At 45.6% G+C, this 7,978-nt stretch overlaps 1 protein-coding gene across 2 annotated transcripts in view; it reads left to right on the forward strand.

Annotated features, from left to right (window-relative positions):
• Positions 1–7,978, forward strand: part of snx29 (sorting nexin 29) — a 356,821-nt gene that overhangs the window by 190,325 nt on the left and 158,518 nt on the right. The window lies entirely within an intron of this gene.

Here is a 7,978-nt window from a genome sequence, read left to right on the forward strand (position 1 = left end):
CATCTCTGTACTTCTTTGCAAATTTCAGTCTGGCCTTCCGATTCTTCCTGCTGATGAGTGATTTGCATCTTGTGGTGTGGCCTCTATATTTCTGCTCTGAGTCTTCTTCCAACAGTGGATTGTGATACCTTCACCCTGCACTGTGGAGGTTGTTGGTGATGTCACTTACTGATGTTTTGGGGGTTTTCTTCACAGCTCTCGATATTTCTGTTGTGCTTGCTATGCACAATGTTTGTCCAATGGCTCTGGTTGATTTTCCTTCTTTTCTCAGCTTGACAATGGCTTGCTTTTCTCCCATAGACAGCTCTCTGGTCTTCATGTTGGTTTATCCTCTTTAACAGGAAATGCAGTCTTTCTAGGTTTGAACCAAGGATGAAAACTTAGACTAGTCATGCAGAGCTGTTTAATGTTTGGACAATCAACCTAAAATGAACCACCTGGGCAACAAGAAACATCTGTCAGTCACATGTTCCAATAGTTTTGCTCACTTGAAAAATGGGTGGGTTCAAACAAAGGGTGGTAGCTCCTGAGTTGTTTAACACAGCTAGATGTAAATACCAGGAAATGAGAGCTGAAATTCTGAACTCTTGTCTCATACTCATCTTTTGATCTTGAACCCAAATGTCTTCAGTGAACAACTAAAACAAAGGAATTTGCCTTACCGTTCCAATACTTTTAGAGGGGACTGTATGGCTTTGTATGGAGATGAGTTCTTCTGAGAATAAAACCTCTTCCTGCCATATTAATTGTAGTTAAACTACCGTAAAACTTAAATTAATAGCCCAAATAGCTGCATGCCTATCCCGTTTACTGGCCTGGTGTGGGAACACATTTAGACAAATAAACGCCTGCCTCAATTTAACGTCTGGTCTAGTTTTTATATAAGTTCTTTGGATGTATAAAACCTCTTAAACCCCGCGGGGGTGCCTGCTTTAGCTGCTTCTAAGTTGCTTAGATCGTTAATACAAATATTAATGTTTATTCAATCAATATGTCCGTATGAACATACTACACATCGTTAGATCGGTTAGATTCTCCACAATTCAATAGTTCATTTAAGGGAAACAAGCTCTAAAGTCTAATTCTTGTAGATTTACCGGTGTAACCTGCCTGGTACAACAGAGGACAGGAAAAAAGTGATGACTACCGTTACCTTAGAAGCACTCGTTAAGATCGACGCTCTTAAGACCGAATGTGTCCTTCCCTGATTATTTATATTCCTTTAGTCTGTAAGGGCCCACCCATCAAAAGAATCAAAACCTTTCATAAAAATTAATCCAAGTTGTGAATCCTGTCAACGGAAGTCCATCTCTGTCTGTCTGCTAACTTCTCTCATCCTGCACCGTGTTGTTGTCGTGATGTTACTTCAAAATAAAAGCTCATAAGCTGTCTGTCGGAGCTAGATCAATGAATGAATGAATGACGTGTATTTGATATTATTTAATAATTTTTACATAAGTATTATTCTGTTTGAAATAAATAAACTGTTCCATATTAGTTTCAGTTTTGTGCAAAAGGAATTAAAAGGCCTGTCCCATATGTACGCCTGTCCCACATATAGGCAGGTTCAATTCAGTTATTTTAGCAAATAAAAGCCATGGCTATTATTCAAAGTTTTACGATCACTGTATTATGGATAGAGGTGGAGCTGCTATTAAAACTAGATGCAAAACATTCAGACACTATAAGGTCCACAAAAGAACTGTCATCTCTATCTCTGATATCCTATCCTTTCCAATGTCTGATTCAATTGATTTACTTAACTTGGAGAGAAGTCTACAGAAAGGAGACAGTGGGAACTCATGTCATGTTTCCATTGTCCTTTTCTTCATGATAAGTATAATAATAAATGCACTTATCTCCATGTTTCAAATCCAACATGAAATAAGTGTTCAATGTACAGCTTCTTGGGTTTAGAGCAAAATGAACACAATGTGTCTTCATTGTAGTAAAAACTCCTATTCAAACAGCGTGTATGTCAAAAACCTACCTGCTTTCTCCTACATCAACAATTATTAATCATGCATGCATAAAAACAGTAAACATCTTCTGTCATTTAACAGACACAAAATAAGGCACATCTTGCATAAAGCTGAATAAAGAAGTAATTCACTGCTTGGTCAGATAATTAACCAGCAACAATTTTAATAATCAATTTGTTTTCATTCTTTTTTGCAATATTGTTGACCATTCTCTTTTTCCAGATTCTTAATGAGATTTCTTGGTGTGATAATAAAGTGATAATAACTTGAATCTCTTGAGCAAAGTCCTTTGAGCTAAACAAAACTTCCTTTTACTACTTAACTGTGTTTTGTGGAAAAAGATACTATACACAATTTTATTCCATCAGCAGCACTTTTACTTAAATAATATAAGGGAGCTTTAAATGTGGAGTAAGAAAAAAAAAGACCAATAAATTAAAAAATAAAATAAATTCAACTTTATTGGAATCATAAGCAAATAAACATATCTAACAAAGATTATTTAAATTAAGAAGTCCCACACTATGCAAATTGTTAAGTCAGGCATGAGGATGTCTACCTGACAGGTGGTGTTACAGAGCAACTCCTTTAATCTGGAGGTCTCAGTGTTTTATTGTCAGAATGGCAGAAAGTCTCATTAGGAAAGTACTGAGGTAATAAATCAGCTGAGAAGTACCCTCATTTCCTCACGATCCAGTGGAGTCGCCCCCTGCTGGCTGTTATCTATAACAGGCTTCACTTTTTAAACCTGGAGGTTTCTGCTTGGTGAAGACACAAAGCTACTTCCTGGTCTCACAAATCGAACATTAAATATCAAATTTTCCGTTTTGAAACGGATCAATCAAAGCATGAGACACAGATACAGGTTGTCTTCACACAGAGGAGCAGGTGGAGGTGGGGCTACGTACCGAGGTACTGCTGGAGGTGCTCCTTTCCGGGAACGAGGCGAGGAGGCCGGAGCCTTACGCCGGGACTTGGGATGCTTGGTCTGGGAGTCCTCACACTCCTCTGCCAGGGCGAACAGATCGCTGAACCTGCAGGAGGAGGTGTGTATGAATGCGTGCGTACCACATCTTGTGGCCCTCTTCAAACAAGGCCTGAACATGCTGCAGAGCCTGAAGGGTCAAGACTGGCAGAGACAGACACAATCACTCAGCTATCAGTTATCAAAACCTCCTGAAGCGATCAATAAGCCTGTGTATGTACTGACAGCTGTTCTTGGTGTTGCTCCGGCTCAGAGTCAGGTTGTCCATGAGCTCCAGGATCTGTTCCAGGGTGAGCTGAGCCAGTTTACTGCTGGAACTGCGAAGACAGGACGGAGACACAACCCCTGTTCAACAGGTACCCAGAGACCGTCCTCACCTGCCTTTCTGTTGTCCATCTGTCCTCACTTATCAGAATGTCCTCACCTGTCTGTCGTCATCCGTCTGGTGTCTGTCCGTCTGGTACAGGTGCACATACACATACATGTACATATGTACACCGTGCAATGGGGCATAGTGCAAAGACTGCTGGAAAAAAAAGTATTATGTGCCGGTGTTATATACTTGAGGTAGGTTGGTTTGGTATACAGTATATACACACAACACACAAAATGACAATATGAACAGCTTTGAAATGAGAATGATGAATAAATGACAAGTAGTAGCCAGTAAACAGGTGGCTGATTAGAGACAGAGTTACTGGGTTATTGCACAGGAATTGTTCCTGACACTGAAAGTTAGTCAGCTGTTCATCAGAGTGATGCTTGTGGGAAGAAACTGTTCCTGAGCCTGTTGGTTTTGGCGTACAGTGCTCTGTAGCGCCTTCCAGAGGGAAGAAGCTGCAACAGGTTGTGACCATGGTGAGATGGATCTGCAATGATGTTTCCTGACTCTGGAAATGTATAAGTCCTGAATGGAGGGCAGGTTTGTACCGATGATTTATTCTGCAGTCCTGACTGTCCGTTGTAGTCTGCTCCTTTCCTTTTTGGTGACAGATCCAAACCAGACAGTGATGGACGTGCAGAGGACAGACTGGATGATGGCTGTGTAGAAGTGGAACAGCAGGTCCTTAGGCAGGTTGAGCTTCCTGAGCTGGCGCAGGAAGTACATCCTCTGCTGGGCTTCTTGATGGTGTCAGTGTTGGGCTCCCACTTCAGGTCCTGGGATATAGTGGATCCCAGACACCTGAAGGATTCCACAGCAGACACACAGGACTGCTGAGTATGGTGATGGGGGGGAGGTAGAGTGGGGGGGCACCTCCTCCACAGTTTTGAGTGCGTTAAGCTCCCGATTATTCTAACCGCACCAGAGAGCCAGCTGATCAACCTCTCGTCTGTAGGCCAACTCATCACTGTCCCAGATGAGGCATGTCGTCAGCGAACTTCAGGAGTTTGACAAATGGGTCTCCTGGGGTGCAGTTGTTTGTGTAGAGGGAGAAGAGCAGTGGGGAGAGGACACTCCCCTCAGGGGCGCCAGTACTAATAGTCCAGGTGCTGGATGTGATGATCCCCAGTCTCACCTGCTGACTCCTGTCAGTCAGGAAGTTTGTGATCCACTGACAGGTGGAGGCTGGCACAGTGAGCTGGGTGAGTTTGGTGCCGAGAATGATGATGTGTTGAATGCCGAGCTTAAGTCCACAAACAGGATCCTTGCCTATGTCCCTGGAGGGTGGAGGTGTTTCAGGATGTAATGCAGTCCCAAGTTGATCCACTGACTGTTAGCCCGGTGGGCCAACTGCAGGGGGGTCCAGCAAGGAGCCTTCAGGTGGGCCAACAGACAGATGTCAGGGCGACAGGCCTATAGTAATTTAATCCAGAGATGGAGAGTTTTTTGGGGAACGGGATGATTTTGGAGCATTTGAAGCAGGAGGGAACTTCACACAGCTCCAGTGATCTGCTGAAGATGGGGGCCAGCTGGTCTGTGTAGATTTTCAGGGAGGATGGTGACACATCGTCTGAGCGTGGCAGTCGGGGAAGGTGACTGAAGTTGGAGTGGGGGAGAGGTGAGATTGTCTGAGGGGAGAGAGAGAGGGAGAGAGAGTTGTGGGGCAGTTGCGTTGTACAGTGCCAGATCCGTGACAGTACAATGAAAAACGGGAGTCTCCTGTGAAATAACCGGAGCTAGCCTCTGTTGCTCCTTGTTTACTTCTGTAGCCTGCAACAGTGTGACGTCGAGTTATTCTTCTGCGCATGCGGGTCACTTTCAGGCCGCGGATAGTTCACACTGGAGTCTGATATGGGCCACATTTAAACATTAATGTGAACTGTCAAACAATAAAAATCAGATCTCGGAAAAAAATCGGAATTGCGCATTAAGGCCTGCAGTCTGAACGTAGCCTAAGCAAGGGCTGCATGATTTCTTCAACGCTGTGACATCTGTGCACCAACCTTCATTTATATAGAGACAGAGTCTGCCTCCCCTTGTTTTTCCCCATGAGCTCCGTTACGCGATCCGTATGGAAGAGATTAAATCCTGGCAGGTAAAGTGCACTGTCTGGATGTGCCGAGTAAGCCAGGATTCAGTAAAACAGAGGGCGACAGATCTGCAGAAGTCTGAGTTAGTTCTGTTGAGGAGCAACAGTTCGTCCAATTTGTTGGCCAGAGAGTGGACATTCGCCAGGTGGCTTGAGGGAAGTAGTGCACCAGCTTCCTCCCCCCTGCGGCGTCTCCGGTATGTCCCATACAGAGGGACGACAGAAAGAGTTTATAAACAAAAACACAAAACACACTAAGGAGCGTAATCCAGAGGCGGCCGTCTGTGGCACTATTTTGGGTCTCAGTCTGTCCTCACCATTGTCCTGTCTCAGTCTGTTCTGTCCTCATCTTTCTGTTCTCAACAGCCTGTTCTTTCCGTCCGTCATCACCCGCCTGTTCTTTCCGTCTGTCCTCACCCGTCCCCGTCCGTCCTCACCCATCCCCACCTTTCTGTTCTCAACTGCCCATCCTCACCCGTCTGTCCTCACCCGTCCCCGTCCGTCCTCACCCGTCCCCACCTTTCTGTTCTCAACTGCCCGTCCTCACCCGTCTGTCCTCTCCTTTCTGTTCTCAACTGCCCGTCCTCCCCCGTCTGTCCTCTCCTTTCTGTTCTCAACTGCCCGTCCTCACCCGTCTGTCCTCTCCTTTCTGTTCTCAACTGCCCGTCCTCACCCGTCTGTCCTCTCCTTTCTGTTCTCAACTGCCCATCCTCACCCGTCTGTCCTCTCCTTTCTGTTCTCAACTGCCCGTCCTCACCCGTCTGTCCTCACCCCTGTCCGTCCGTCCTCGTCCGTCTGTCCTCACCCCTGTCAGTCCTCGCCAGTCTGTCTGTCCTGACCTCTGTCTCTTGCGGGGCTGGTTGTTGTTCTTGATCAGCTGGGCCTTGATGTGTTCTCAAGCGTGTCGTCGTATTTGGACGCCCAGTGTCTCAGGATGCAGGTGGTGAACTGATCCTCGGGGTGACACCGCTCTGAGCTTGCAGCTCAGACAGGAACTGAGAGACGGACCCATTGATGTTAAGATCTTTAAGAGACAGATTTATACTTTTAATATGTTTTATAAACTTTCAAACAAAGAGCATCGATGGAATCTCTCGGTCCAACTTTGGATTATCAAACAGTGGAGCGAGGTGAGAGAGAGAGAGACTAATAATCAATACACGATAGACTGACCGAGTGAACACTGAGTGTGTCTCCATGAAGGTCAGTGAGTTGAAGACGCCCTGACGGACCTGAGACTCCAGCGGACGGAAGAAGAAGTGAGGGATGATCTGAGGAAAGAAGGACACAAGGAAGGGCACAAGAACAGAAACAAGGAAGGACACGAGGAAGGGCACAAGTAGGGAGATATGGGGGGACACGAGGAGGAAAATTTAAGAGGGATTATTGATTAATTCTGTCTCATGATGAAGTTCAGCCAATCAGAGAAGCTGTAGAGAACTCATCCAATCAACAGCAGCCTGTTTGCTAGTGGCCGCACCTCCACCTGGTTTCACCTGTAATCCTGAATGTGACTGAACAGAGGAACCCAGCACTGTCTCTTAACACTACAGTACTGAATCAGACATCAGTAATAAGCAGGTGACCTCAAAGGACACAGGACACCCGGATCTGACTCGTTTGATTAGTCTCAGTGTGTCCACATTAGGAAACAGAGATGGCAGGTGTGACAGGTGTGTGTTACCCGGCACAACAGGTGAGAAAATCTGCGCAAAGGTTTCGAGTCGAACAGAGTTCTGATTGGACGGACAGCCGGAGAGTCCAACATGGAGGAAGCTATCGTAGCTTTTTAGCTGTCAGCATGTAGACCTGGTTTACACACACTTAGCACTAGCCAAACTGATTAGAATGTTAGCCGTTAGCTTGACAGTTAAATAAGTTCACCAACTAGCCCTGAGTCGTCACCAAGACTCCGGCCGGGCTTTTAAACTAATGCAGTTACTGTTTGTACCAAACTCCATTTAATTTTTCCTGTATTAGAGAACACAATCAGACGTGTGTGCTCAGCCTTCAGCCATCAAGCTCCTCTCTGCGGAACCAGGTCCCAGTTTGGATTGAGGAGGCAGACACCATCTACATTTAATGCCTGTATCACATACAAAGCGAGGCGAGCGTTGTGTGCAGCGCAATTATTTAAATTTTAGTCAGGACTGGCTCCTCCCATAACTAAGCCTAGACTGCGGGTAGACTTCCCATGATGCTCTGCCTGTGTGTCTCACCTATGTTCTTGATGCTGTCCTTCTCAGGATTAAAGAACAGCCAATCACAGAAGAGAGCCAGCTTGGCGTTAGAGGCAGCGATGTACGGCTGGAGACACAAATCAATGGATTGATCAGTTATTGATTGTGACATATCTAAGGCGAGCTCAGGGAGGACAGAAACCTCCCGTGGAGCAGAAGGGCAAAAGCTCGCTTGATCTTGATTTTCAGTATGAATACAGACCGTGAAAGCGGGGCCTCACGATCCTTCTGACTTTTTGGGTTTTAAGCAGGAGGTGTCAGAAAAGTTACCACAGGGATAACTGGCTTGTGGCGGCCAAG

This window comes from Micropterus dolomieu, linkage group LG14 (assembly GCF_021292245.1).
Source record: "Micropterus dolomieu isolate WLL.071019.BEF.003 ecotype Adirondacks linkage group LG14, ASM2129224v1, whole genome shotgun sequence".
In the NCBI taxonomy this organism is placed as follows: domain Eukaryota; kingdom Metazoa; phylum Chordata; class Actinopteri; order Centrarchiformes; family Centrarchidae; genus Micropterus; species Micropterus dolomieu.